The 20,875-nt window shown below is 41.6% G+C and overlaps 49 non-coding genes and 43 pseudogenes across 49 annotated transcripts; all 92 read left to right on the top strand.

The window, feature by feature from the left end:
* Positions 1-88: 88 nt before the first annotated feature.
* Positions 89-207, top strand: LOC135066114 (5S ribosomal RNA). The gene has a single exon (XR_010252371.1). It is a non-coding gene; the product is annotated as a 5S ribosomal RNA (ribosomal RNA).
* A 107-nt stretch (positions 208-314) lies between these two features.
* LOC134890897 (5S ribosomal RNA) lies at positions 315-433 on the top strand (annotated as a pseudogene).
* A 107-nt stretch (positions 434-540) lies between these two features.
* LOC135061909 (5S ribosomal RNA) lies at positions 541-659 on the top strand. The gene has a single exon (XR_010248275.1). It is a non-coding gene; the product is annotated as a 5S ribosomal RNA (ribosomal RNA).
* A 106-nt stretch (positions 660-765) lies between these two features.
* On the top strand, positions 766-884 carry LOC134892578 (5S ribosomal RNA; annotated as a pseudogene).
* A 107-nt stretch (positions 885-991) lies between these two features.
* Positions 992-1,110, top strand: LOC134900169 (5S ribosomal RNA). Its single transcript, XR_010173685.1, has one exon. It is a non-coding gene; the product is annotated as a 5S ribosomal RNA (ribosomal RNA).
* A 107-nt stretch (positions 1,111-1,217) lies between these two features.
* On the top strand, positions 1,218-1,336 carry LOC134893875 (5S ribosomal RNA; annotated as a pseudogene).
* Positions 1,337-1,443: 107 nt separating this feature from the next.
* Positions 1,444-1,562, top strand: LOC135061635 (5S ribosomal RNA). Its single transcript, XR_010248011.1, has one exon. It is a non-coding gene; the product is annotated as a 5S ribosomal RNA (ribosomal RNA).
* A 107-nt stretch (positions 1,563-1,669) lies between these two features.
* LOC135063931 (5S ribosomal RNA) lies at positions 1,670-1,788 on the top strand. The gene has a single exon (XR_010250251.1). It is a non-coding gene; the product is annotated as a 5S ribosomal RNA (ribosomal RNA).
* A 107-nt stretch (positions 1,789-1,895) lies between these two features.
* Positions 1,896-2,014, top strand: LOC134895345 (5S ribosomal RNA; annotated as a pseudogene).
* Positions 2,015-2,121: 107 nt separating this feature from the next.
* On the top strand, positions 2,122-2,240 carry LOC134900168 (5S ribosomal RNA). The gene has a single exon (XR_010173684.1). It is a non-coding gene; the product is annotated as a 5S ribosomal RNA (ribosomal RNA).
* Positions 2,241-2,347: 107 nt separating this feature from the next.
* Positions 2,348-2,466, top strand: LOC134889574 (5S ribosomal RNA; annotated as a pseudogene).
* A 107-nt stretch (positions 2,467-2,573) lies between these two features.
* Positions 2,574-2,692, top strand: LOC135060686 (5S ribosomal RNA). Its single transcript, XR_010247080.1, has one exon. It is a non-coding gene; the product is annotated as a 5S ribosomal RNA (ribosomal RNA).
* Positions 2,693-2,799: 107 nt separating this feature from the next.
* On the top strand, positions 2,800-2,918 carry LOC134901370 (5S ribosomal RNA). Its single transcript, XR_010174860.1, has one exon. It is a non-coding gene; the product is annotated as a 5S ribosomal RNA (ribosomal RNA).
* A 107-nt stretch (positions 2,919-3,025) lies between these two features.
* On the top strand, positions 3,026-3,144 carry LOC134890131 (5S ribosomal RNA; annotated as a pseudogene).
* Positions 3,145-3,251: 107 nt separating this feature from the next.
* On the top strand, positions 3,252-3,370 carry LOC134894240 (5S ribosomal RNA; annotated as a pseudogene).
* Positions 3,371-3,477: 107 nt separating this feature from the next.
* LOC135061483 (5S ribosomal RNA) lies at positions 3,478-3,596 on the top strand. Its single transcript, XR_010247862.1, has one exon. It is a non-coding gene; the product is annotated as a 5S ribosomal RNA (ribosomal RNA).
* A 107-nt stretch (positions 3,597-3,703) lies between these two features.
* LOC134892420 (5S ribosomal RNA) lies at positions 3,704-3,822 on the top strand (annotated as a pseudogene).
* A 107-nt stretch (positions 3,823-3,929) lies between these two features.
* On the top strand, positions 3,930-4,048 carry LOC135066333 (5S ribosomal RNA). Its single transcript, XR_010252583.1, has one exon. It is a non-coding gene; the product is annotated as a 5S ribosomal RNA (ribosomal RNA).
* Positions 4,049-4,155: 107 nt separating this feature from the next.
* Positions 4,156-4,274, top strand: LOC134894088 (5S ribosomal RNA; annotated as a pseudogene).
* A 107-nt stretch (positions 4,275-4,381) lies between these two features.
* Positions 4,382-4,500, top strand: LOC135067405 (5S ribosomal RNA). The gene has a single exon (XR_010253622.1). It is a non-coding gene; the product is annotated as a 5S ribosomal RNA (ribosomal RNA).
* Positions 4,501-4,607: 107 nt separating this feature from the next.
* LOC134888870 (5S ribosomal RNA) lies at positions 4,608-4,726 on the top strand (annotated as a pseudogene).
* Positions 4,727-4,833: 107 nt separating this feature from the next.
* Positions 4,834-4,952, top strand: LOC134900167 (5S ribosomal RNA). Its single transcript, XR_010173683.1, has one exon. It is a non-coding gene; the product is annotated as a 5S ribosomal RNA (ribosomal RNA).
* A 107-nt stretch (positions 4,953-5,059) lies between these two features.
* On the top strand, positions 5,060-5,178 carry LOC135063746 (5S ribosomal RNA). Its single transcript, XR_010250069.1, has one exon. It is a non-coding gene; the product is annotated as a 5S ribosomal RNA (ribosomal RNA).
* Positions 5,179-5,285: 107 nt separating this feature from the next.
* LOC135061701 (5S ribosomal RNA) lies at positions 5,286-5,404 on the top strand. Its single transcript, XR_010248074.1, has one exon. It is a non-coding gene; the product is annotated as a 5S ribosomal RNA (ribosomal RNA).
* Positions 5,405-5,511: 107 nt separating this feature from the next.
* LOC134892106 (5S ribosomal RNA) lies at positions 5,512-5,630 on the top strand (annotated as a pseudogene).
* Positions 5,631-5,737: 107 nt separating this feature from the next.
* LOC134892395 (5S ribosomal RNA) lies at positions 5,738-5,855 on the top strand (annotated as a pseudogene).
* A 107-nt stretch (positions 5,856-5,962) lies between these two features.
* LOC134885234 (5S ribosomal RNA) lies at positions 5,963-6,081 on the top strand. Its single transcript, XR_010169352.1, has one exon. It is a non-coding gene; the product is annotated as a 5S ribosomal RNA (ribosomal RNA).
* A 107-nt stretch (positions 6,082-6,188) lies between these two features.
* LOC134889973 (5S ribosomal RNA) lies at positions 6,189-6,307 on the top strand (annotated as a pseudogene).
* Positions 6,308-6,414: 107 nt separating this feature from the next.
* LOC135068556 (5S ribosomal RNA) lies at positions 6,415-6,533 on the top strand. The gene has a single exon (XR_010254752.1). It is a non-coding gene; the product is annotated as a 5S ribosomal RNA (ribosomal RNA).
* A 107-nt stretch (positions 6,534-6,640) lies between these two features.
* Positions 6,641-6,759, top strand: LOC134888869 (5S ribosomal RNA; annotated as a pseudogene).
* Positions 6,760-6,866: 107 nt separating this feature from the next.
* LOC134900165 (5S ribosomal RNA) lies at positions 6,867-6,985 on the top strand. The gene has a single exon (XR_010173681.1). It is a non-coding gene; the product is annotated as a 5S ribosomal RNA (ribosomal RNA).
* Positions 6,986-7,092: 107 nt separating this feature from the next.
* On the top strand, positions 7,093-7,211 carry LOC135061735 (5S ribosomal RNA). The gene has a single exon (XR_010248108.1). It is a non-coding gene; the product is annotated as a 5S ribosomal RNA (ribosomal RNA).
* A 107-nt stretch (positions 7,212-7,318) lies between these two features.
* On the top strand, positions 7,319-7,437 carry LOC135061700 (5S ribosomal RNA). Its single transcript, XR_010248073.1, has one exon. It is a non-coding gene; the product is annotated as a 5S ribosomal RNA (ribosomal RNA).
* Positions 7,438-7,544: 107 nt separating this feature from the next.
* On the top strand, positions 7,545-7,663 carry LOC134892105 (5S ribosomal RNA; annotated as a pseudogene).
* A 107-nt stretch (positions 7,664-7,770) lies between these two features.
* On the top strand, positions 7,771-7,889 carry LOC134885224 (5S ribosomal RNA). The gene has a single exon (XR_010169343.1). It is a non-coding gene; the product is annotated as a 5S ribosomal RNA (ribosomal RNA).
* A 107-nt stretch (positions 7,890-7,996) lies between these two features.
* LOC135069208 (5S ribosomal RNA) lies at positions 7,997-8,115 on the top strand. The gene has a single exon (XR_010255396.1). It is a non-coding gene; the product is annotated as a 5S ribosomal RNA (ribosomal RNA).
* A 107-nt stretch (positions 8,116-8,222) lies between these two features.
* Positions 8,223-8,341, top strand: LOC134890044 (5S ribosomal RNA; annotated as a pseudogene).
* Positions 8,342-8,448: 107 nt separating this feature from the next.
* Positions 8,449-8,567, top strand: LOC135070055 (5S ribosomal RNA). The gene has a single exon (XR_010256229.1). It is a non-coding gene; the product is annotated as a 5S ribosomal RNA (ribosomal RNA).
* A 107-nt stretch (positions 8,568-8,674) lies between these two features.
* On the top strand, positions 8,675-8,793 carry LOC134888025 (5S ribosomal RNA; annotated as a pseudogene).
* Positions 8,794-8,900: 107 nt separating this feature from the next.
* On the top strand, positions 8,901-9,019 carry LOC134898334 (5S ribosomal RNA; annotated as a pseudogene).
* Positions 9,020-9,126: 107 nt separating this feature from the next.
* LOC134900164 (5S ribosomal RNA) lies at positions 9,127-9,245 on the top strand. Its single transcript, XR_010173680.1, has one exon. It is a non-coding gene; the product is annotated as a 5S ribosomal RNA (ribosomal RNA).
* A 107-nt stretch (positions 9,246-9,352) lies between these two features.
* LOC134891257 (5S ribosomal RNA) lies at positions 9,353-9,471 on the top strand (annotated as a pseudogene).
* A 107-nt stretch (positions 9,472-9,578) lies between these two features.
* On the top strand, positions 9,579-9,697 carry LOC134890848 (5S ribosomal RNA; annotated as a pseudogene).
* A 107-nt stretch (positions 9,698-9,804) lies between these two features.
* On the top strand, positions 9,805-9,923 carry LOC135068991 (5S ribosomal RNA). Its single transcript, XR_010255182.1, has one exon. It is a non-coding gene; the product is annotated as a 5S ribosomal RNA (ribosomal RNA).
* A 107-nt stretch (positions 9,924-10,030) lies between these two features.
* Positions 10,031-10,149, top strand: LOC134892668 (5S ribosomal RNA; annotated as a pseudogene).
* A 107-nt stretch (positions 10,150-10,256) lies between these two features.
* On the top strand, positions 10,257-10,375 carry LOC135070054 (5S ribosomal RNA). The gene has a single exon (XR_010256228.1). It is a non-coding gene; the product is annotated as a 5S ribosomal RNA (ribosomal RNA).
* A 107-nt stretch (positions 10,376-10,482) lies between these two features.
* Positions 10,483-10,601, top strand: LOC135069056 (5S ribosomal RNA). Its single transcript, XR_010255248.1, has one exon. It is a non-coding gene; the product is annotated as a 5S ribosomal RNA (ribosomal RNA).
* A 107-nt stretch (positions 10,602-10,708) lies between these two features.
* Positions 10,709-10,827, top strand: LOC135068214 (5S ribosomal RNA). Its single transcript, XR_010254419.1, has one exon. It is a non-coding gene; the product is annotated as a 5S ribosomal RNA (ribosomal RNA).
* A 107-nt stretch (positions 10,828-10,934) lies between these two features.
* Positions 10,935-11,053, top strand: LOC134890008 (5S ribosomal RNA; annotated as a pseudogene).
* Positions 11,054-11,161: 108 nt separating this feature from the next.
* LOC135070402 (5S ribosomal RNA) lies at positions 11,162-11,280 on the top strand. Its single transcript, XR_010256568.1, has one exon. It is a non-coding gene; the product is annotated as a 5S ribosomal RNA (ribosomal RNA).
* Positions 11,281-11,387: 107 nt separating this feature from the next.
* LOC134900163 (5S ribosomal RNA) lies at positions 11,388-11,506 on the top strand. The gene has a single exon (XR_010173679.1). It is a non-coding gene; the product is annotated as a 5S ribosomal RNA (ribosomal RNA).
* Positions 11,507-11,613: 107 nt separating this feature from the next.
* On the top strand, positions 11,614-11,732 carry LOC134896001 (5S ribosomal RNA; annotated as a pseudogene).
* A 107-nt stretch (positions 11,733-11,839) lies between these two features.
* On the top strand, positions 11,840-11,958 carry LOC134891485 (5S ribosomal RNA; annotated as a pseudogene).
* Positions 11,959-12,065: 107 nt separating this feature from the next.
* Positions 12,066-12,184, top strand: LOC134888698 (5S ribosomal RNA; annotated as a pseudogene).
* A 107-nt stretch (positions 12,185-12,291) lies between these two features.
* Positions 12,292-12,410, top strand: LOC134890812 (5S ribosomal RNA; annotated as a pseudogene).
* Positions 12,411-12,517: 107 nt separating this feature from the next.
* On the top strand, positions 12,518-12,636 carry LOC135061482 (5S ribosomal RNA). Its single transcript, XR_010247861.1, has one exon. It is a non-coding gene; the product is annotated as a 5S ribosomal RNA (ribosomal RNA).
* Positions 12,637-12,743: 107 nt separating this feature from the next.
* On the top strand, positions 12,744-12,862 carry LOC134892418 (5S ribosomal RNA; annotated as a pseudogene).
* Positions 12,863-12,969: 107 nt separating this feature from the next.
* LOC134889510 (5S ribosomal RNA) lies at positions 12,970-13,088 on the top strand (annotated as a pseudogene).
* A 107-nt stretch (positions 13,089-13,195) lies between these two features.
* Positions 13,196-13,314, top strand: LOC134889876 (5S ribosomal RNA; annotated as a pseudogene).
* Positions 13,315-13,421: 107 nt separating this feature from the next.
* Positions 13,422-13,540, top strand: LOC134894371 (5S ribosomal RNA; annotated as a pseudogene).
* A 107-nt stretch (positions 13,541-13,647) lies between these two features.
* On the top strand, positions 13,648-13,766 carry LOC134891484 (5S ribosomal RNA; annotated as a pseudogene).
* A 107-nt stretch (positions 13,767-13,873) lies between these two features.
* LOC134891462 (5S ribosomal RNA) lies at positions 13,874-13,992 on the top strand (annotated as a pseudogene).
* Positions 13,993-14,099: 107 nt separating this feature from the next.
* LOC134889837 (5S ribosomal RNA) lies at positions 14,100-14,218 on the top strand (annotated as a pseudogene).
* Positions 14,219-14,325: 107 nt separating this feature from the next.
* Positions 14,326-14,444, top strand: LOC135065730 (5S ribosomal RNA). Its single transcript, XR_010252003.1, has one exon. It is a non-coding gene; the product is annotated as a 5S ribosomal RNA (ribosomal RNA).
* A 107-nt stretch (positions 14,445-14,551) lies between these two features.
* Positions 14,552-14,670, top strand: LOC134892416 (5S ribosomal RNA; annotated as a pseudogene).
* Positions 14,671-14,777: 107 nt separating this feature from the next.
* On the top strand, positions 14,778-14,896 carry LOC134889509 (5S ribosomal RNA; annotated as a pseudogene).
* Positions 14,897-15,003: 107 nt separating this feature from the next.
* Positions 15,004-15,122, top strand: LOC134884543 (5S ribosomal RNA). Its single transcript, XR_010168687.1, has one exon. It is a non-coding gene; the product is annotated as a 5S ribosomal RNA (ribosomal RNA).
* A 107-nt stretch (positions 15,123-15,229) lies between these two features.
* Positions 15,230-15,348, top strand: LOC135060354 (5S ribosomal RNA). The gene has a single exon (XR_010246748.1). It is a non-coding gene; the product is annotated as a 5S ribosomal RNA (ribosomal RNA).
* Positions 15,349-15,455: 107 nt separating this feature from the next.
* Positions 15,456-15,574, top strand: LOC135059135 (5S ribosomal RNA). Its single transcript, XR_010245550.1, has one exon. It is a non-coding gene; the product is annotated as a 5S ribosomal RNA (ribosomal RNA).
* A 107-nt stretch (positions 15,575-15,681) lies between these two features.
* LOC134900162 (5S ribosomal RNA) lies at positions 15,682-15,800 on the top strand. Its single transcript, XR_010173678.1, has one exon. It is a non-coding gene; the product is annotated as a 5S ribosomal RNA (ribosomal RNA).
* Positions 15,801-15,907: 107 nt separating this feature from the next.
* Positions 15,908-16,026, top strand: LOC134900161 (5S ribosomal RNA). The gene has a single exon (XR_010173677.1). It is a non-coding gene; the product is annotated as a 5S ribosomal RNA (ribosomal RNA).
* Positions 16,027-16,133: 107 nt separating this feature from the next.
* LOC134897475 (5S ribosomal RNA) lies at positions 16,134-16,252 on the top strand (annotated as a pseudogene).
* A 107-nt stretch (positions 16,253-16,359) lies between these two features.
* Positions 16,360-16,478, top strand: LOC134900160 (5S ribosomal RNA). Its single transcript, XR_010173676.1, has one exon. It is a non-coding gene; the product is annotated as a 5S ribosomal RNA (ribosomal RNA).
* A 107-nt stretch (positions 16,479-16,585) lies between these two features.
* Positions 16,586-16,704, top strand: LOC134900675 (5S ribosomal RNA). The gene has a single exon (XR_010174184.1). It is a non-coding gene; the product is annotated as a 5S ribosomal RNA (ribosomal RNA).
* A 107-nt stretch (positions 16,705-16,811) lies between these two features.
* LOC134890006 (5S ribosomal RNA) lies at positions 16,812-16,930 on the top strand (annotated as a pseudogene).
* Positions 16,931-17,038: 108 nt separating this feature from the next.
* LOC135070401 (5S ribosomal RNA) lies at positions 17,039-17,157 on the top strand. Its single transcript, XR_010256567.1, has one exon. It is a non-coding gene; the product is annotated as a 5S ribosomal RNA (ribosomal RNA).
* Positions 17,158-17,264: 107 nt separating this feature from the next.
* LOC135067831 (5S ribosomal RNA) lies at positions 17,265-17,383 on the top strand. The gene has a single exon (XR_010254040.1). It is a non-coding gene; the product is annotated as a 5S ribosomal RNA (ribosomal RNA).
* Positions 17,384-17,490: 107 nt separating this feature from the next.
* On the top strand, positions 17,491-17,609 carry LOC134894776 (5S ribosomal RNA; annotated as a pseudogene).
* A 107-nt stretch (positions 17,610-17,716) lies between these two features.
* LOC134885926 (5S ribosomal RNA) lies at positions 17,717-17,835 on the top strand. The gene has a single exon (XR_010170027.1). It is a non-coding gene; the product is annotated as a 5S ribosomal RNA (ribosomal RNA).
* A 107-nt stretch (positions 17,836-17,942) lies between these two features.
* LOC134894914 (5S ribosomal RNA) lies at positions 17,943-18,061 on the top strand (annotated as a pseudogene).
* Positions 18,062-18,168: 107 nt separating this feature from the next.
* On the top strand, positions 18,169-18,287 carry LOC134895439 (5S ribosomal RNA; annotated as a pseudogene).
* Positions 18,288-18,394: 107 nt separating this feature from the next.
* Positions 18,395-18,513, top strand: LOC135065339 (5S ribosomal RNA). The gene has a single exon (XR_010251622.1). It is a non-coding gene; the product is annotated as a 5S ribosomal RNA (ribosomal RNA).
* Positions 18,514-18,620: 107 nt separating this feature from the next.
* LOC134885588 (5S ribosomal RNA) lies at positions 18,621-18,739 on the top strand. The gene has a single exon (XR_010169701.1). It is a non-coding gene; the product is annotated as a 5S ribosomal RNA (ribosomal RNA).
* A 107-nt stretch (positions 18,740-18,846) lies between these two features.
* On the top strand, positions 18,847-18,965 carry LOC135066210 (5S ribosomal RNA). Its single transcript, XR_010252464.1, has one exon. It is a non-coding gene; the product is annotated as a 5S ribosomal RNA (ribosomal RNA).
* Positions 18,966-19,072: 107 nt separating this feature from the next.
* Positions 19,073-19,191, top strand: LOC134892666 (5S ribosomal RNA; annotated as a pseudogene).
* A 107-nt stretch (positions 19,192-19,298) lies between these two features.
* Positions 19,299-19,417, top strand: LOC135070053 (5S ribosomal RNA). The gene has a single exon (XR_010256227.1). It is a non-coding gene; the product is annotated as a 5S ribosomal RNA (ribosomal RNA).
* Positions 19,418-19,524: 107 nt separating this feature from the next.
* LOC135069049 (5S ribosomal RNA) lies at positions 19,525-19,643 on the top strand. Its single transcript, XR_010255241.1, has one exon. It is a non-coding gene; the product is annotated as a 5S ribosomal RNA (ribosomal RNA).
* A 107-nt stretch (positions 19,644-19,750) lies between these two features.
* Positions 19,751-19,869, top strand: LOC134900159 (5S ribosomal RNA). Its single transcript, XR_010173675.1, has one exon. It is a non-coding gene; the product is annotated as a 5S ribosomal RNA (ribosomal RNA).
* Positions 19,870-19,976: 107 nt separating this feature from the next.
* Positions 19,977-20,095, top strand: LOC134894205 (5S ribosomal RNA; annotated as a pseudogene).
* Positions 20,096-20,203: 108 nt separating this feature from the next.
* On the top strand, positions 20,204-20,322 carry LOC135070400 (5S ribosomal RNA). The gene has a single exon (XR_010256566.1). It is a non-coding gene; the product is annotated as a 5S ribosomal RNA (ribosomal RNA).
* Positions 20,323-20,429: 107 nt separating this feature from the next.
* LOC134892665 (5S ribosomal RNA) lies at positions 20,430-20,548 on the top strand (annotated as a pseudogene).
* Positions 20,549-20,655: 107 nt separating this feature from the next.
* LOC135070052 (5S ribosomal RNA) lies at positions 20,656-20,774 on the top strand. The gene has a single exon (XR_010256226.1). It is a non-coding gene; the product is annotated as a 5S ribosomal RNA (ribosomal RNA).
* Positions 20,775-20,875: the final 101 nt, after the last annotated feature.

Below are 20,875 nucleotides of genomic sequence, written 5' to 3'. Positions count from 1 at the left end.
GTTCTGTTGATGCATTCCATTTTCAAACGTATTCATTTATGAACCAGTAGTTAGAAGTAGAAAAGTTCTAACAGAAACCACAAAGCTCATCTACAGCCACACCACACTGGATACGCCCAATCTCATCTGATCTTGGAAGCTGAGCAGTGTTGGGCCTGGTTAGTACTTGGATGGGAGACCACCTGGGAATACAAGGTGCTGTAGATATTTTTATACTGCCAACACCGTTCTGTTGATGCATTCCATTTTCAAACGTATTCATTTATGAACCAGTAGTTAGAAGTAGAAAAGTTCTAACAGAAACCACAAAGTTCATCTACAGCCACACCACACTGGAAACGCCCAATCTCATCTGATCTTGGAAGCTAAGCAGTGTTGTACCTGGTTAGTACTTGGATGGGAGACCACCCGGGAATACAAGGTGCTATAGATATTTTTATACTGCCAACACTGTTCTGTTGATGCATTCCATTTTCAAACGTATTCATTTATGAACCAGTAGTTAGAAGTAGAAAAGTTCTAACAGAAACCACAAAGCTCATCTACAGCCACACCACACTGGATACGCCCAATCTCATCTGATCTTGGAAGCTAAGCAGTGTTGGGCCTGGTTAGTATTTGGATGGGAGACCACCTGGGAATACAAGGTGCTGTAGATATTTTTATACTGCCATCACCGTTCTGTTGATGCATTCCTTTTAAAACGTATTCATTTATGAACCAGTAGTTAGAAGTAGAAAAGTTCTAACAGAAACCACACAGCTAATCTACAGCCACACCAGACTGGATACACCCAAACTCATCTGATCTTGGAAGCTAAGCCGTGTTGGGCCTGGTTAGTACTTGGAGGGGAGACCACCTGGGAATACAAGGTGCTGTAGATATTTTTATACTGCCAACACCGTTCTGTTGATGCATTCCATTTTCAAACGTATTCATTTATGAACCAGTAGTTAGAAGTAGAAAAGTTCTAACAGAAACCACAAAGCTTATCTACAGCCACACCACACTGGATACGCCCAATCTCATCTGATCTTGGAAGCTAAGCAGTGTTGGGCCTGGTTAGTACTTGGATGGGAGACCACCTGGGAATACAAGGTGCTGTAGATATTTTTATACTGCCAACACCGTTCTGTTGATGCATTCCATTTTAAAACGTATTTATTTATGAACCAGTAGTTAGAAGTAGAAAAGTTCTAACAGAAACCACAAAGCTCATCTACAGCCACACTAGACTGGATACGCCCAATCTCATCTGATCTTGGAAGCTAAGCAATGTTGGGCCTGATTAGTACTTGGATAGGAGACCACCTGGGAATACAAGGTGCTGTAGATATTTTTATACTGCCAACACCGTTCTGTTGATGCATTCCATTTTCAAACGTATTAATTTATGAACCAGTAGTTAGAAGTAGAAAAGTTCTAACAGAAACCACAAAGCTAATCTACAGCCACACCACACTGGATACGCCCAATCTCATCTGATCTTGAAAGCTAAGCAGTGTTGGGCCTGGTTAGTACTTGGATGGGAGACCACCTGGGAATACAAGGTGCTGTAGATATTTTTATACTGCCAACACCGTTCTGTTGATGCATTCCATTTTAAAACGTATTCATTTATGAACCAGTAGTTAGAAGTAGAAAAGTTCTAACAGAAACCACAAAGCTTATGTACAGCCACACCACACTGGATACGCCCAATCTCATCTGATCTTGGAAGCTAAGCAGTGTTGGGCCTGGTTAGTACTTGGATGGGAGACCACCTGGGAATACAAGGTGCTGTAGATATTTTTATACTGCCAACACCGTTCTGTTGATGCATTCCATTTTAAAACGTATTCATTTATGAACCAGTAGTTAGAAGTAGAAAAGTTCTAACAGAAACCACAAAGCTCATCTACAGCCACACCAGACTGGATACGCCCAATATCATCTGATCTTGGAAGCTAAGCAATGTTGGGCCTGGTTAGTACTTGGATAGGAGACCACCTGGGAATACAAGGTGCTGTAGATATTTTTATACTGCCAACACCGTTCTGTTGATGCATTCCATTTTCAAACGTATTAATTTATGAACCAGTAGTTAGAAGTAGAAACGTTCTAACAGAAACCACAAAGCTCATCTACAGCCACACCACACTGGATACGCCCAATCTCATCTGATCTTGGAAGCTAAGCAGTGTTGGGCCTGGTTAGTACTTGGATGGGAGACCACCTGGGAATACAAGGTGCTGTAGATATTTTTATACTGCCAACACCGTTCTGTTGATGCATTCCATTTTAAAACGTATTCATTTATGAACCAGTAGTTAGAAGTAGAAAAGTTCTAACAGAAACCACAAAGCTCATCTACAGCCACACCAGACTGGATACGCCTAATCTCATCTGATCTTGGAAGCTAAGCAGTGTTGGGCCTGGTTAGTACTTGGATGGGAGACCACCTGGGAATAGAAGGTGCTGTAGATATTTTTATACTGCCAACACCGTTCTGTTGATGCATTCCATTTTCAAATGTAATCATTTATGAACCAGTATTTAGAAGTAGAAAAGTTCTAACAGAAACCACAAAGCTTATCTACAGCCACACCATACTGGATACTCCCAATCTCATCTGATCTTGGAAGCTAAGCAGTGTAGGGCCTGGTTAGTACTTGGATGGGAGACCACCTGGGAATACAAGGTGCTGTAGATATTTTTATACTGCCAACACCGTTCTGTTGATGCATTCCAACTTAAAACGTATTAATTTATGAACCAGTAGTTAGAAGTAGAAAAGTTCTAACAGAAACCACAAAGCTCATCTACAGCCACACCACACTGGATACGCCCAATCTCATCTGATCTTGGAAGCTAAGCAGTGTTGGGCCTGGTTAGTACTTGGATGGGAGACCACCTGGGAATACACGGTGCTGTAGATATTTTTATACTGCCAACACCGTTTTGTTGATGCATTCCATTTTAAAACGTATTCATTTATGAACCAGTAGTTAGAAGTAGAAAAGTTCTAACAGAAACCACAAAGCTCATCTACAGCCACACCAGACTGGATACGCCTAATCTCATCTGATCTTGGAAGCTAAGCAGTGTTGGGCCTGGTTAGTACTTGGATAGGAGACCACCTGGGAATACAAGGTGCTGTAGATATTTTTATACTGCCAACACCGTTCTGTTGATGCATTCCATTTTCAAACGTATTCATTTATGAACCAGTAGTTAGAAGTAGAAAAGTTCTAACAGAAACCACACAGCTCATCTAAAGCCACACCTCATTGGATACGCCCAAACTCATCTGATCTTGGAAGCTAAGCAGTGTTTGGCCTGGTTAGTACTTGGATGGGAGACCACCTGGGAATACAAGGTGCTGTAGATATTTTTATACTGCCAACACCGTTCTGTTGATGCATTCCATTTTCAAACGTATTTATTTATGAACCAGTAGTTAGAAGTAGAAAAGTTCTAACAGAAACCACAAAGCTCATCTACAGCCACACCACACTGGATACGCCCAATCTCATCTGATCTTGGAAGCTAAGCAGTGTTGGGCCTGGTTAGTACTTGGATGGTAGACCACCTGGGAATACAAGGTGCTGTAGATATTTTTATACTGCCAACACCGTTCTGTTGATGCATTCCATTTTCAAATGTATTCATTTATGAACCAGTAGTTAGAAGTAGAACAGTTCTAACAGAAACCACAAAGCTCATCTACAGCCACACCACACTGGATACGCCCAATCTCATCTGATCTTGGAAGCTAAGCAGTGTTGGAACTGGTTAGTACTTGCATGGGAGACCACCTGGGAATACAAGGTGCTGTAGAAATTTTTATACTGCCAACACCGTTCTGTTGATGCATTCCATTTTCAAACGTTTTCATTTATGAACCAGTAGTTAGAAGTAGACAAGTTCTAACAGAAACCACAAAGCTCATCTACAGCCACGCTACACTGGATACGCCCAATCTCATCTGATCTTGGAAGCTAAGCAGTGTTGGGCCTGGTTAGTACTTGGATGGGAGACCACCTGGGAATACAAGGTGCTGTAGATATTTTTATACTGCCAACACCGTTCTGTTGATGCATTCCATTTTCAAACGTTTTCATTTATGAACCAGTAGTTAGAAGTAGAAAAGTTCTAACAGAAACCACAAAGCTCATGTACAGCCACACCACACTGGATATGCCCAATCTCATCTGATCTTGGAAGCTGCGCAGTGTTGGGCCTGGTTAGTACTTGGATGGGAGACCACCTGGGAATACAAGGTGCTGTAGATATTTTTATACTGCCAACACCGTTCTGTTGATGCATTCCATTTTCTAACGTATTCATTTATGAACCAGTAGTTAGAAGTAGAAAAGTTCTAACAGAAACCACAAAGCTCATCTACATCCAAACCACACTGTATACGCCCAATCTCATCTGATCTTGGAAGCTAAGCAGTGTTGGGCCTGGTTAGTACTTGGATGGGAGACCACCTGGGAATACAAGGTGCTGTAGATATTTTTATACTGCCAACACTGTTCTGTTGATGCATTCCATTTTCAAACGTATTCATTTATGAACCAGTAGTTAGAAGTAGAAAAGTTCTAATAGAAACCACAAAGCTCATCTACAGCCACACCACACTGGATACGCCCAATCTCGTCTGATCTTGGAAGCTAAACAGTGTTGGGCCTGGTTAGTGCTTGGATGGAAGACCACCTGGGAATACAAGGTGCTGTAGATATTTTTATACTGCCAACACCGTTCTGTTGATGCATTCCATTTTCAAACGTATTCATTTACGAACCAGTAGTTAGAAGTAGAAAAGTTCTAACAGAAAACACAAAGCTCATCTACAGCCACACCACACTGGATACGCCCAATCTCATCTGATCTTGGAAGCTAAGCAGTGTTGGGCCTGGTTAGTACTTGGATGGGAGACCACCTGGGAATACAAGGTGCTGTAGATATTTTTATACTGCCAACACCGTTCTGTTGATGCATTCCATTTTCAAACGTATTCATTTACGAACCAGTAGTTAGAAGTAGAAAAGTTCTAACAGAAAACACAAAGCTCATCTACAGCTATACCACATTGGATACGCCCAATCTCATCTGATCTTGGAAGCTAAGCAGTGCTGGACCTGGTTAGTACTTGGATGGGAGACCACCTGGGAATACAAGGTGCTGTAGATATTTTTATACTGCCAACACCGTTCTGTTGATGCATTCCATTTTCAAACGTATTCATTTATGAACCAGTAGTTAGAAGTAGAAAAGTTCTAACAGAAACCACAAAGCTCATCTACAGCCACACCACACTGGATACGCCCAATCTCATCTGATCTTGGAAGCTAAGCAGTGTTGGGCTAGGTTAGTACTTGGATGGGAAACCACCTGGGAATACAAGGTGCTGTAGATATTTTAATACTGCCAACACCGTTCTGTTGATGCATTCCATTTTCAAACGTATTCATTTATGAACCAGTAGTTAGAAGTAGAAAAGTTCTAACAGAAACCACAAAGCTCATCTACAGCCACACCACACTGGATACGCCCAATCTCATCTGATCTTGGAAGCTAAGCAGTGTTGTACCTGGTTAGTACTTGGATGGGAGCCCACCTGGGAATACAAGGTACTGTAGATATTTTTATACTGCCAACACCGTTCTGTTGATGCATTCCATTTTCAAACGTATTCATTTATGAACCAATTGTTAGAAGTAGAAAAGTTCTAACAGAAACCACAAAGCTCATCTACAGCCACACCACACTGGATACGCCCAATCTCATCTGATCTTGGAAGCTAAGCAGTGTTGGACCTGGTTAGTACTTGATGGGAGACCACCTGGGACTACAAGGTGCTGTAGATATTTTTATACTGCCAACACCGTTCTGTTGATGCATTCCATTTTCAAACATCCTCATTTATGAACCAGTAGTTAGAAGTAGACAAGTTCTAACAGAAACCACAAAGCTCATCTACTGCCACGCTACACTGGATACGCCCAATCTCATCTGATCTTGGAAGCTAAGCAGTGTTGGGCCTGGTTAGTACTTGGATGGGAGACCACCTGGGAATACAAGGTGCTGTAGATATTTTTATACTGCCAACACCGTTCTGTTGATGCATTCCATTTTCAAACGTTTTCATTTATGAACCAGTAGTTAGAAGTAGAAAAGTTCTAACAGAAACCACAAAGCTCATGTACAGCCACACCACACTGGATATGCCCAATCTCATCTGATCTTGGAAGCTACGCAGTGTTGGGCCTGGTTAGTACTTGGATGGGAGACCACCTGGGAATACAAGGTGCTGTAGATATTTTTATACTGCCAACACCGTTCTGTTGATGCATTCCATTTTCTAACGTATTCATTTATGAACCAGTAGTTAGAAGTAGAAAAGTTCTAACAGAAACCACAAAGCTCGTCTACATCCAAACCACACTGGATACGCCCAATCTCATCTGATCTTGGAAGCTAAGCAGTGTTGGGCCTGGTTAGTACTTGGATGGGAGACCACCTGGGAATACAAGGTGCTGTAGATATTTTTATACTGCCAACACTGTTCTGTTGATGCATTCCATTTTCAAACGTATTCATTTATGAACCAGTAGTTAGAAGTAGAAAAGTTCTAATAGAAACCACAAAGCTCATCTACAGCCACACCACACTGGATACGCCCAATCTCGTCTGATCTTGGAAGCTAAACAGTGTTGGGCCTGGTTAGTGCTTGGATGGAAGACCACCTGGGAATACAAGGTGCTGTAGATATTTTTATACTGCCAACACCGTTCTGTTGATGCATTCCATTTTCAAACGTATTCATTTACGAACCAGTAGTTAGAAGTAGAAAAGTTCTAACAGAAAACACAAAGCTCATCTACAGCCACACCACACTGGATACGCCCAATCTCATCTGATCTTGGAAGCTAAGCAGTGTTGGGCCTGGTTAGTACTTGGATGGGAGACCACCTGGGAATACAAGGTGCTGTAGATATTTTTATACTGCCAACACCGTTCTGTTGATGCATTCCATTTTCAAACGTATTCATTTACGAACCAGTAGTTAGAAGTAGAAAAGTTCTAACAGAAAACACAAAGCTCATCTACAGCTATACCACATTGGATACGCCCAATCTCATCTGATCTTGGAAGCTAAGCAGTGTTGGACCTGGTTAGTACTTGGATGGGAGACCACCTGGGAATACAAGGTGCTGTAGATATTTTTATACTGCCAACACCGTTCTGTTGATGCATTCCATTTTCAAACGTATTCATTTATGAACCAGTAGTTAGAAGTAGAAAAGTTCTAACAGAAACCACAAAGCTCATCTACAGCCACACCACACTGGATACGCCCAATCTCATCTGATCTTGGAAGCTAAGCAGTGTTGGGCTAGGTTAGTACTTGGATGGGAAACCACCTGGGAATACAAGGTGCTGTAGATATTTTAATACTGCCAACACCGTTCTGTTGATGCATTCCATTTTCAAACGTATTCATTTATGAACCAGTAGTTAGAAGTAGAAAAGTTCTAACAGAAACCACAAAGCTCATCTACAGCCACACCACACTGGATACGCCCAATCTCATCTGATCTTGGAAGCTAAGCAGTGTTGTACCTGGTTAGTACTTGGATGGGAGCCCACCTGGGAATACAAGGTACTGTAGATATTTTTATACTGCCAACACCGTTCTGTTGATGCATTCCATTTTCAAACGTATTCATTTATGAACCAATTGTTAGAAGTAGAAAAGTTCTAACAGAAACCACAAAGCTCATCTACAGCCACACCACACTGGATACGCCCAATCTCATCTGATCTTGGAAGCTAAGCAGTGTTGGACCTGGTTAGTACTTGGATGGGAGACCACCTGGGACTACAAGGTGCTGTAGATATTTTTATACTGCCAACACCGTTCTGTTGATGCATTCCATTTTCAAACATCCTCATTTATGAACCAGTAGTTAGAAGTAGAAAAGTTCTAACAGAAACCACAAAGGTCATCTACAGCCACACCACACTGGGTACGCCCAATCTCATCTGATCTTGGAAGCTAAGCAGTGTTGGGCTAGGTTAGTACTTGGATGGGAAACCATCTGGGAATACAAGGTGCTGTAGATATTTTTATACTGCCAACACCGTTCTGTTGATGCATTCCATTTTCAAACGTATTCATTTATGAACCAGTAGTTAGAAGTAGAAAAGTTCTAACAGAAACCACAAAGCTCATCTGCAGCCACACCACACTGGATACGCACAATCTCATCTGATCTTGGAAGCTAAGCAGTGTTGGACCTGGTTAGTACTTGGATGGGAGCCCACCTGGGAATACAAGGTGCTGTAGATATTTTTATACTGCCAACACCGTTCTGTTGATGCCTTCCATTTTCAAACGTATTCATTTATGAACCTGTAGTTAGAAGTAGAAAAGTTCTAACAGAAACCACAAAGCTCATCTACAGCCATACCACATTGGATACGCTTAATCTCATCTGATCTTGGAAGCTAAGCAGTGTTGGACCTGGTTAGTACTTTGATGGGAGACCACCTGGGAATACAAGGTGCTGTAGATATTTTTATACTGCCAACACCATTCTGTTGATGCATTCCATTTTCAAACGTATTCATTTATGAACCTGTAGTTAGAAGTAGAAAAGTTCTAACAGAAACCACAAAGCTCATCTAGAGCCATACCACATTGGATATGCCCAATCTCATCTGATCTTGGAAGCTAAGCAGTGTTGGACCTGGTTAGTACTTGGATGGGAGCCCACCTGGGAATACAAGGTGCTGTAGATATTTTTATACTGCCAACACCGTTCTGTTGATGCATTCCATTTTCAAACGTATTCATTTATGAACCAGTAGTTAGAAGTAGAAAAGTTCTAACAGAAACCACAAAGCTCATCTACAGCCACACCACACTGGATACGCCCAATCGCATCTCATCTTCGAAGCTAAGCAGTGTTGGGCCTGGTTAGAACTTGGATGGGAGAACAACTGGGAATACAAGGTGCTGTAGATATTTTTATACTGCCAACACCGTTCTGTTGATGCATTCCATTTTAAAACGTATTCATTTATGAACCAGTAGTTAGAAGTAGAAAAGTTTTAACAGAAACCACAAAGCTCATCTACAGCCACACCACACTGGATACGCCCAATCTCATCTGATCTTGGAAGCTAAGCAGTGTTGGGCCTGGTTAGTACTTGGATGGGAGACCACCTGGGAATACAAGGTGCTGTAGATATTTTTATACTGCCAACACCGTTCTGTTGATGCATTCCATTTTCAAATGTATTCATTTATGAACCTGTAGTTAGAAGTAGAAAAGTTCTAACAGAAACCACAAAGCTCATCTACAGCCATACCACATTGGATACGCCCAATCTCATCTGATCTTGGAAGCTAAGCAGTGTTGTACCTGGTTAGTACTTGGATGGGAGCCCACCTGGGAATACAAGGTACTGTAGATATTTTTATACTGCCAACACCGTTCTGTTGATGCATTCCATTTTCAAACGTATTCATTTATGAACCAGTTGTTAGAAGTAGAAAAGTTCTAACAGAAACCACAAAGCTCATCTGCAGCCACACCACACTGGATACGCACAATCTCATCTGATCTTGGAAGCTAAGCAGTGTTGGGCTAGGTTAGTACTTGGATGGGAAACCACCTTGGAATACAAGGTGCTGTAGATATTTTTATACTGCCAACACCGTTCTGTTGATGCATTCCATTTTCAAACATCCTCATTTATGAACCAGTAGTTAGAAGTAGAAAAGTTCTAACAGAAACCACAAAGGTCATCTACAGCCACACCACACTGGGTACGCCCAATCTCATCTGATCTTGGAAGCTAAGCAGTGTTGGGCTACGTTAGTACTTGGATGGGAAACCTCCTGGGAATACAAGGTGCTGTAGATATTTTTATGCTGCCAACACCGTTCTGTTGATGCATTCCATTTTCAAACGTATTCATTTATGAACCAGTAGTTAGAAGTAGAAAAGTTCTAACAGAAACCACAAAGCTCATCTGCAGCCACACCACACTGGATACGCACAATCTCATCTGATCTTGGAAGCTAAGCAGTGTTGGACCTGGTTAGTACTTGCATGGGAGCCCACCTGGGAATACAAGGTGCTGTAGATATTTTTATACTGCCAACACCGTTCTGTTGATGCATTCCATTTTCAAACGTATTCATTTATGAACCTGTAGTTAGAAGTAGAAAAGTTCTAACAGAAACCACAAAGCTCATCTACAGCCATACCACATTGGATACGCTTAATCTCATCTGATCTTGGAAGCTAAGCAGTGTTGGACCTGGTTAGTACTTTGATGGGAGACCACCTGGGAATACAAGGTGCTGTAGATATTTTTATACTGCCAACACCATTCTGTTGATGCATTCCATTTTCAAACGTATTCATTTATGAACCTGTAGTTAGAAGTAGAAAAGTTCTAACAGAAACCACAAAGCTCATCTACAGCCATACCACATTGGATATGCCCAATCTCATCTGATCTTGGAAGCTAAGCAGTGTTGGACCTGGTTAGTACTTGGATGGGAGCCCACCTGGGAATACAAGGTGCTGTAGATATTTTTATACTGCCAACACCGTTCTGTTGATGCATTCCATTTTCTAACGTATTCATTTATGAACCAGTAGTTAGAAGTAGAAAAGTTTTAACAGAAACCACGAAGCTCATCTACAGCCACACCACACTGGATACGCCCAATCTCATCTGATCTTGGAAGCTAAGCAGTGTTGGGCCTGGTTAGTACTTGGATGGGAGAACACCTGGGAATACAAGGTGCTGTAGATATTTTTATACTGCCAACACCGTTCTGTTGATCCATTCCATTTTCAAACTTATTCATTTATGAACCAGTAGTTAGAAGTAGAAAAGTTCAAACAGAAACCACAAAGCTCATCTACAGCCACACCACACTGGATACGCCCAATCTCATCTTATCTTGGAAGCTAAGCAGTGTTGGGCCTGGTTAGTACTTGGATAGGAGACCACCTGGGAATACAAGGTGCTGTAGATATTTTTTATACTGCCAACACCGTTCTGTTGATGCATTCCATTTTCAAACGTATTCATTTATGAACCAGTAGTTAGAAGTAGAAAAGTTCTAACAGAAACCACACAGCTCATCTACAGCCACACCACATTGGATACGCCCAAACTCATCTGATCTTGGAAGCTAAGCAGTGTTGGGCCTGGTTAGTACTTGGATGGGAGACCAACTGGGAATACAAGGTGCTGTAGATATTTTTATACTGCCAACACCGTTCTGTTGATGCATTCCATTTTCAAACGTATTCATTTATGAACCAGTAGTTAGAAGTAGAAAAGTTCTAACAGAAACCACAAAGCTCATCTACAGCCACACCACACTGGATACGCCCAATCTCATCTGATCTTGGAAGCTAAGCAGTGTTGGGCCTGGTTAGTACTTGGATGGGAGACCACCTGGGAATACAAGGTGCTGTAGATATTTTTATACTGCCAACACCGTTCTGTTGATGCATTCCATATTCAAACGTACTTATTTATGAACCAGTAGTTAGAAGTAGAAAAGTTCTAACAGAAACCACACAGCTCATCTACAGCCACACGACATTGGATACGCCCAAACTCATCTGATCTTGGAAGCTAAGCAGTGTTTGGCCTGGTTAGTTCTTGGATGGGAGACCACCTGAAAATACAAGGAGCTGTAGATATTTTTATACTGCCAACACCGTTCTGTTAATGCATTCCATTTTCAAACGTACTCATTTATGAACCAGTAGTTAGAAGTAGAAAAGTTCTAACAGAAACCACAAAGCTCATCTACAGACACACCACACTGGATACGCCAAATCTCATCTGATCTTGGAAGCTAAGCAGTGTTGGGCCTGGTTAGTACTTGGATAGGAGACCACCTGGGAATACAAGGTGCTGTAGATATTTTTATACTGCCAACACCGTTCTGTTGATGCATTCCATTTTCAAACGTATTCATTTATGAACCAGTAGTTAGAAGTAGAAAAGTTCTAACAGAAACCACACAGCTCATCTAAAGCCACACCACATTGGATACTCCCAAACTCATCTGATCTTGGAAGCTAAGCAGTGTTGGGCCTGGTTAGTACTTGGATGGGAGACCACCTGGGAATACAAGGTGCTGTAGATATTTTTATACTGCCAACACCGTTCTGTTGATGCATTCCATTTTCAAACGTATTCATTTATGAACCAGTAGTTAGAAGTAGAAAAGTTCTAACAGAAACCACACAGCTCATCTACAGCCACACCACATTGGATACGCCCAAACTCATCTGATCTTGAAAGCTAAGCAGTGTTGGGCCTGGTTAGTACTTGGATGGGAGACCAACTGGGAATTTAAGGTGCTGTAGATATTTTTATACTGCCAACACCGTTCTGTTGATGCATTCCATTTTCAAATGTATTCATTTATGAACCAGTAGTTAGAAGTAGAAAAGTTCTAACAGAAACCACAAAGCTCATCTACAGCCACACCACACTGGATACGCCCAATCTCATCTGATCTTGGAAGCTAAGCAGTGTTGGGCCTGGTTAGTACTTGGATGGTAGACCACCTGGGAATACAAGGTGCTGTAGATATTTTTATACTGCCAACACCGTTCTGTTGATGCATTCCATTTTCAAATGTATTCATTTATGAACCAGTAGTTAGAAGTAGAACAGTTCTAACAGAAACCACAAAGCTAATCTACAGCCACACCACACTGGATACGCCCAATCTCATCTGATCTTGGAAGCTAAGCAGTGTTGGAACTGGTTAGTACTTGCATGGGAGACCACCTGGGAATACAAGGTGCTGTAGAAATTTTTATACTGCCAACACCGTTCTGTTGATGCATTCCATTTTCAAACATATTCATTTATGAACCAGTAGTTAGAAGTAGAAAAGTTCTAATAGAAACCACAAAGCTCATCTACAGCCACACCACACTGGATACGCCCAATCTCGTCTGATCTTGGAATCTAAGCAGTGTTGGGCCTGGTTAGTGCTTGGATGGGAGACCACCTGGGAATACAAGGTGCTGTAGATATTTTTATACTGCCAACACCGTTCTGTTGATGCACTCCATTTTCAAACGTATTCATTTATGAACCAGTAGTTAGAAGTAGCAAAGTTCTAACAGAAAACACAAAGCTCATCTACAGCCACACCACACTTGTTACGCCCAATCTCATCTGATCGTGGAAGCTAAGCAGTGTTGGGCCTGGTTAGTATTTGGATGGGTGACCACCTGGGAATACAAGGTGCTGTAGATATTTTTATACTGCCAACACCGTTCTGTTGATGCATTCCATTTTCAAACGTACTTATTTATGAACCAGTAGTTAGAAGTAGAAAAGTTCTAACAGAAACCACACAGCTCATCTACAGCCACACGACATTGGATACGCCCAAACTCATCTGATCTTGGAAGCTAAGCAGTGTTTGGCCTGGTTAGTTCTTGGATGGGAGACCACCTGAGAATACAAGGAGCTGTAGATATTTTTATACTGCCAACACCGTTCTGTTGATGCATTCCATTTTCAAACGTACTCATTTATGAACCAGTAGTTAGAAGTAGAAAAGTTCTAACAGAAACCACAAAGCTCATCTACAGACACACCACACTGGATACGCCAAATCTCATCTGATCTTGGAAGCTAAGCAGTGTTGGGCCTGGTTAGTACTTGGATAGGAGACCACCTGGGAATACAAGGTGCTGTAGATATTTTTATACTGCCAACACCGTTCTGTTGATGCATTCCATTTTCAAACGTATTCATTTATGAACCAGTAGTAAGAAGTAGAAAAGTTCTAACAGAAACCACACAGCTCAACTAAAGCCACACCACATTGGATACGCCCAAACTCATCTGATCTTGGAAGCTAAGCAGTGTTGGGCCTGGTTAGTACTTGGATGGGAGACCACCTGGGAATACAAGGTGCTGTAGATATTTTTATACTGCCAACACCGTTCTGTTGATGCATTCCATTTTCAAACGTATTCATTTATGAACCAGTAGTTAGAAGTAGAAAAGTTCTAACAGAAACCACACAGCTTATCTACAGCCACACCACATTGGATATGCCCAAACTCATCTGATCTTGGAAGCTAAGCAGTGTTGGGCCTGGTTAGTACTTGGATGGGAGACCAACTGGGAATTTAAGGTGCTGTAGATATTTTTATACTGCCAACACCGTTCTGTTGATGCATTCCATTTTCAAATGTATTCATTTATGAACCAGTAGTTAGAAGTAGAAAAGTTCTAACAGAAACCACAAAGCTCATCTACAGCTACACCACACTGGATACGCCCAATCTCATCTGATCTTGGAAGCTAAGCAGTGTTGGGCCTGGTTAGTACTTGGATGGTAGACCACCTGGGAATACAAGGTGCTGTAGATATTTTTATACTGCCAACACCGTTCTGTTGATGCATTCCATTTTCAAACGTATTCATTTATGAACCAGTAGTTAGAAGTAGAACAGTTCTAACAGAAACCACAAAGCTCATCTACAGCCACACCACACTGGATACGCCCAATCTCATCTGATCTTGGAAGCTAAGCAGTGTTGGAACTGGTTAGTACTTGCATGGGAGACCACCTGGGAATACAAGGTGCTGTAGAAATTTTTATACTGCCAACACCGTTCTGTTGATGCATTCCATTTTCAAACATATTCATTTATGAACCAGTAGTTAGAAGTAGAAAAGTTCTAATAGAAACCACAAAGCTCATCTACAGCCACACCACACTGGATACGCCCAATCTCGTCTGATCTTGGAATCTAAGCAGTGTTGGGCCTGGTTAGTGCTTGGATGGGAGACCACCTGGGAATACAAGGTGCTGTAGATATTTTTATACTGCCAACACCGTTCTGTTGATGCACTCCATTTTCAAACGTATTCATTTATGAACCAGTAGTTAGAAGTAGCAAAGTTCTAACAGAAAACACAAAGCTCATCTACAGCCACACCACACTGGATACGCCCAATCTCATCTGAATGTGGAAGCTAAGCAGTGTTGGGCCTGGTTAGTACTTGGATGGGAGACCACCTGGGAATACAAGGTGCTGTAGATATTTTTATACTGCCAACACCGTTCTGTTGATGCATTCCATTTTCAATCGTTTTCATTTATGAACCAGTAGTTAGAAGTAGACAAGTTCTAACAGAAACCACAAAGCTCATCTACAGCCACGCCACACTGGATACGCCCAATCTCATCTGATCTTGGAAGCTAAGCAGTGTTGGGCCTGGTTAGTACTTGGATGGGAGACCACCTGGGAATACAAGGTGCTGTAGATATTTTTATACTGCCAACACCGTTCTGTTGATGCATTCCATTTTCAAACGTTTTCATTTATGAACCAGTAGTTAGAAGTAGAAAAGTTCTAACAGAAACCACAAAGCTCATCTACAGCCACACCACACTGGATATGCCCAATCTCATCTGATCTTGGAAGCTAAGCAGTGTTGGGCCTGGTTAGTACTTGGATGGGAGACCACCTGGGAATACAAGGTGCTGTAGATATTTTTATACTGCCAACACCGTTCTGTTGATGCATTCCATTTTCAAACGTATTCATTTATGAACCAGTAGTTAGAAGTAGAAAAGTTCTAACAGAAACCACAAAGCTCATCTACAGCCACACCACACTGGATACGCCCAATCTCATCTGATCTTGGAAGCTAAGCAGTGTTGGGCCTGGTTAGTACTTGGATGGGAGACCACCTGGGAATACAAGGTGCTGTAGATATTTTTATACTGCCAACACCGTTCTGTTGATGCATTCCTTTTTCAAACGTACTTATTTATGAACCAGTAGTTAGAAGTAGAAAAGTTCTAGCAGAAACCACAAAGCTCATCTACAGCCACACCACACTGGATACGCCCAATCTCATCTGATCTTGGAAGCTAAGCAGTGTTGGGCCTGGTTAGTACTTGGATGGGAGACCACCTGGGAATACAAGGTGCTGTAGATATTTTTATACTGCCAACACCGTTCTGTTGATGCATTCCATTTTCAAACTTATTCATTTATGAACCAGTAGTTAGAAGTAGAAAAGTTCTAACAGAAACCACAAAGCTCATCTACAGCCACACCACACTGGATACGCCCAATCGCATCTCATCTTCGAAGCTAAGCAGTGTTGGGCCTGGTTAGTGCTTGGATGGGAGAACACCTGGGAATACAAGGTGCTGTAGATATTTTTATACTGCCAACACCGTTCTGTTGATGCATTCCATTTTAAAACGTATTCATTTATGAACCAGTAGTTAGAAGTAGAAAAGTTTTAACAGAAACCACAAAGCTCATCTACAGCCACACCACACTGGATACGCCCAATCTCATCTGATCTTGGAAGCTAAGCAGTGTTGGGCCTGGTTAGTACTTGGATGGGAGACCACCTGGGAATACAAGGTGCTGTAGATATTTTTATACTGCCAACACCGTTCTGTTGATCCATTCCATTTTCAAACTTATTAATTTATGAACCAGTAGTTAGAAGTAGAAAAGTTCTAACAGAAACCACAAAGCTTATCTACAGCCACACCACATTGGAAGCGCCCAATCTCATCTGATCTTGGAAGTTAAGCAGTGTTGGGCCTGGTTAGTACTTGGATGGGAGACCACCTGGGAATACAAGGTGCTGTAGATATTTTTATACTGCCAACACCGTTATGTTGATGCATTCAATTTTCAAACGTATATATTTATGAACCAGTAGTTAGAAGTAGAAAAGTTCTAACAGAAACCACAAAGCTCATCTACAGCCACACCACACTGGATACGCCCAATCTCATCTTATCTTGGAAGCTAAGCAGTGTTGGGCCTGGTTAGTACTTGGATAGGAGACCACCTGGGAATACAAGGTGCTGTAGATATTTTTTATACTGCCAACACCGTTCTGTTGATGCATTCCATTTTCAAACGTATTCATTTATGAACCAGTAGTTAGAAGTAGAAAAGTTCTAACAGAAACCACACAGCTCATCTACAGCCACACCACATTGGATACGCCCAAACTCATCTGATCTTGGAAGCTAAGCAGTGTTGGGCCTGGTTAGTACTTGGATGGGAGACCAACTGGGAATACAAGGTGCTGTAGATATTTTTATACTGCCAACACCGTTCTGTTGATGCATTCCATTTTCAAACGTATTCATTTATGAACCAGTAGTTAGAAGTAGAAAAGTTCTAACAGAAACCACAAAGCTCATCTACAGCCACACCACACTGGATACGCCCAATCTCATCTGATCTTGGAAGCTAAGTAGTGTTGGGCCTGGTTAGTACTTGGATGGTAGACCACCTGGGAATACAAGGTGCTGTAGATATTTTTATACTGCCAACACCGTTCTGTTGATGCATTCCATTTTCAAACGTACTTATTTATGAACCAGTAGTTAGAAGTAGAAAAGTTCTAACAGAAACCACACAGCTCATCTACAGCCACACGACATTGGATACGCCCAAACTCATCTGATCTTGGAAGCTAAGCAGTGTTTGGCCTGGTTAGTTCTTTGATGGGAGACCACCTGAGAATACAAGGAGCTGTAGATATTTTTATACTGCCAACACCGTTCTGTTGATGCATTCCATTTTCAAACGTACTCATTTATGAACCAGTAGTTAGAAGTAGAAAAGTTCTAACAGAAACCACAAAGCTCATCTACAGACACACCACACTGGATACGCCCAATCTCATCTGATCTTGGAAGCTAAGCAGTGTTGGGCCTGGTTAGTACTTGGATAGGAGACCACCTGGGAATACAAGGTGCTGTAGATATTTTTATACTGCCAACACCGTTCTGTTGATGCATTCCATTTTCAAACGTATTCATTTATGAACCAGTAGTTAGAAGTAGAAAAGTTCTAACAGAAACCACACAGCTCATCTAAAGCCACAACACATTGGATACGCCCAAACTCATCTGATCTTGGAAGCTAAGCAGTGTTGGGCCTGGTTAGTACTTGGATGGGAGACCACCTGGGAATACAAGGCGCTGTAGATATTTTTATACTGCCAACACCGTTCTGTTGATGCATTCCATTTTCAAACGTATTCATTTATGAACCAGTAGTTAGAAGTAGAAAAGTTCTAACAGAAACCACACAGCTCATCTACAGCCACACCACATTGGATACGCCCAAACTCATCTGATCTTGGAAGCTAAGCAGTGTTTGGCCTGGTTAGTGCTTGGATGGGAGACCAACTGGGAATTTAAGGTGCTGTAGATATTTTTATACTGCCAACACCGTTCTGTTGATGCATTCCATTTTCAAATGTATTCATTTATGAACCAGTAGTTAGAAGTAGAAAAGTTCTAACAGAAACCACAAAGCTCATCTACAGCCTCACCACGCTGGATACGCCCAATCTCATCTGATCTTGGAAGCTAAGCAGTGTTGGGCCTGGTTAGTACTTGGATGGGAGACCACCTGGGAATACAAGGTGCTGTAGATATTTTTATACTGCCAACACCGTTCTGTTGATGCATTTCATTTTCAAACATCCTCATTTATGAACCAGTAGTTAGAAGTAGAAAAGTTCTAACAGAAACCACAAAGGTCATCTACAGCCACACCACACTGGGTACGCCCAATCTCATCTGATCTTGGAAGCTAAGCAGTGTTGGGCTAGGTTAGTACTTGGATGGGAAACCACCTTGGAATACAAGGTGCTGTAGATATTTTTATACTGCCAACACCGTTCTGTTGATGCATTCCATTTTCAAACATCCTCATTTATGAACCAGTAGTTAGAAGTAGAAAAGTTCTAACAGAAACCACAAAGGTCATCTACAGCCACACCACACTGGGTACGCCCAATCTCATCTGATCTTGGAAGCTAAGCAGTGTTGGGCTAGGTTAGTACTTGGATGGGAAACCTCCTGGGAATACAAGGTGCTGTAGATATTTTTATACTGCCAACACCGTTCTGTTGATGCATTCCATTTTCAAACGTATTCATTTATGAACCAGTAGTTAGAAGTAGAAAAGTTCTAACAGAAACCACAAAGCTCATCTGCAGCCACACCACACTGGATACGCACAATCTCATCTGATCTTGGAAGCTAAGCAGTGTTGGACCTGGTTAGTACTTGCATGGGAGCCCACCTGGGAATACAAGGTGCTGTAGATATTTTTATACTGCCAACACCGTTCTGTTGATGCATTCCATTTTCAAACGTATTCATTTATGAACCTGTAGTTAGAAGTAGAAAAGTTCTAACAGAAACCACAAAGCTCATCTACAGCCATACCACATTGGATACGCTTAATCTCATCTGATCTTGGAAGCTAAGCAGTGTTGGACCTGGTTAGTACTTTGATGGGAGACCACCTGGGAATACAAGGTGCTGTAGATATTTTTATACTGCCAACACCATTCTGTTGATGCATTCCATTTTCAAACGTATTCATTTATGAACCTGTAGTTAGAAGTAGAAAAGTTCTAACAGAAACCACAAAGCTCATCTACAGCCATACCACATTGGATATGCCCAATCTCATCTGATCTTGGAAGCTAAGCAGTGTTGGACCTGGTTAGTACTTGGATGGGAGCCCACCTGGGAATACAAGGTGCTGTAGATATTTTTATACTGCCAACACCGTTCTGTTGATGCATTCCATTTTCTAACGTATTCATTTATGAACCAGTAGTTAGAAGTAGAAAAGTTTTAACAGAAACCACAAAGCTCATCTACAGCCACACCACACTGGATACGCCCAATCTCATCTGATCTTGGAAGCTAAGCAGTGTTGGGCCTGGTTAGTACTTGGATGGGAGACCACCTGGGAATACAAGGTGCTGTAGATATTTTTATACTGCCAACACCGTTCTGTTGATCCATTCCATTTTCAAACTTATTCATTTATGAACCAGTAGTTAGAAGTAGAAAAGTTCAAACAGAAACCACAAAGCTCATCTACAGCCACACCACACTGGATACGCCCAATCTCATCTTATCTTGGAAGCTAAGCAGTATTGGGCCTGGTTAGTACTTAGATAGGAGACCACCTGGGAATACAAGGTGCTGTAGATATTTTTTATACTGCCAACACCGTTCTGTTGATGCATTCCATTTTCAAACGTATTCATTTATGAACCAGTAGTTAGAAGTAGAAAAGTTCTAACAGAAACCACACAGCTCATCTACAGCCACACCACATTGGATACGCCCAAACTCATCTGATCTTGGAAGCTAAGCAGTGTTGGGCCTGGTTAGTACTTGGATGGGAGACCAACTGGGAATACAAGGTGCTGTAGATATTTTTATACTGCCAACACCGTTCTGTTGATGCATTCCATTTTCAAACGTATTCATTTATGAACCAGTAGTTAGAAGTAGAAAAGTTCTAACAGAAACCACAAAGCTCATCTGCAGCCACACCACACTGGATACGCACAATCTCATCTGATCTTGGAAGCTAAGCAGTGTTGGACCTGGTTAGTACTTGCATGGGAGCCCACCTGGGAATACAAGGTGCTGTAGATATTTTTATACTGCCAACACCGTTCTGTTGATGCATTCCATTTTCAAACGTATTCATTTATGAACCTGTAGTTAGAAGTAGAAAAGTTCTAACAGAAACCACAAAGCTCATCTACAGCCATACCACATTGGATACGCTTAATCTCATCTGATCTTGGAAGCTAAGCAGTGTTGGACCTGGTTAGTACTTTGATGGGAGACCACCTGGGAATACAAGGTGCTGTAGATATTTTTATACTGCCAACACCATTCTGTTGATGCATTCCATTTTCAAACGTATTCATTTATGAACCAGTAGTTAGAAGTAGAAAAGTTCTAACAGAAACCACA

The sequence above is a fragment of the Pseudophryne corroboree genome, chromosome 3, assembly GCF_028390025.1.
Source record: "Pseudophryne corroboree isolate aPseCor3 chromosome 3, aPseCor3.hap2, whole genome shotgun sequence".
Taxonomy (NCBI): Eukaryota; Metazoa; Chordata; class Amphibia; order Anura; family Myobatrachidae; genus Pseudophryne; species Pseudophryne corroboree.
The sequence above is the reverse complement of the archived record's forward strand: the minus strand, read 5'-3'. Positions and strand labels throughout refer to the sequence as shown.